The sequence below is a fragment of the Olea europaea genome, unplaced genomic scaffold (assembly GCF_002742605.1).
Source record: "Olea europaea var. sylvestris unplaced genomic scaffold, O_europaea_v1 scaffold3764, whole genome shotgun sequence".
Taxonomy (NCBI): domain Eukaryota; kingdom Viridiplantae; phylum Streptophyta; class Magnoliopsida; order Lamiales; family Oleaceae; genus Olea; species Olea europaea.
Genome location: NW_019257011.1, coordinates 36711 through 37942, shown reverse-complemented (window position 1 = coordinate 37942; position 1232 = coordinate 36711).

Below are 1232 nucleotides of genomic sequence, written 5' to 3'. Positions count from 1 at the left end.
AGTTAAACTTCAGGTATTTTTCTCTTTTTGTCATTTCAAAATTAACCCAAGAATCTTGAAATATAGTTATTCACTTATCGGTGTATGATGTGGCAAAATTACTATATTTTTTTCTTAATAGTATTTGCATGTTATTTATGGGCCAATTTATTTTTTTTCCCGGGCATACCCGTATCGTGTCATTAGATTCTATGACAAAAGAAGACTATTTTCTTATATAAGAATTATGGGCAGTGGGCTTATTTGGATTTGATAGAAGCTACCATTTTTAAAATAATCAGAGCAAAAGAAAGTTGATTTCATTTTTTCAAACTTTTGACAAATAAGACAGATTAGTTGGTTGTAATGGACTATTATGCAGCGATTGCAATTTGTTTGAGTCCACATGTTGGTTCAATTGAGCTAATTAATGTTAATATTTTGTGTATATTATTATTGCATTTGGTAGATTTGAGTAGAATTGCATTGCGTTGCATTGTATTGTCGGTTCAGTTGCACAGATCCATCTAGTGATGTATGTTGGATTAATTGCATGGGCGTACACAAGTATTTTACATTATTTGTTGAATTTGAGGAATTTTACATAACGCATCCTGTAGTTATCACTTATTTATTTCAATGTGAAACAGTTATGGACAGATTATTTAAATAAAAATTTCCGTATAATGTAGAAAATGTTGATAGAGAGAATCAAGTAGGGTGGATTTTGACCTTTATTAAGTTTGTAGTGCCCTTATTGCTGGCTCTGCCCCTACTTGCTCGAAGACTTTTTTTGCCCTATCTCCTAATGATTTTGTAAAGCTGTCCCATTAATACTCTTCAAGCCTGTAATGTAAATTTGATTGTAATTGGTATTTCTGGGTCACTAATGTGTTTTCCCTATATAACTTCCATTTGAAAACTAACACTCTAGGTTAGTAATCCAGATATCTTGTATCACAAAATCAAAGGATGAGACCTTGGTGCTGACATTATAGATGCAGTCTAGTTCTGGACTCCATTTTGAATTTTGCATTTGGTTCTGATTCACTGGATGCTATATTTTGGCGTAGTTTTGATTTTTGGGTACCAAGAAATAAGCCTTCATCTGTTTTCTGGAAAATATACTTCTTACTCAAGACGTTTTGTGGGTTTTCATATATTTGCATCTGATATGAGGTGTGTGTATTCATCTAGTGAGTTTTTTTGTCCCTTTTTTTGCTTTGCATTTTGTGTCACATATATATATATAT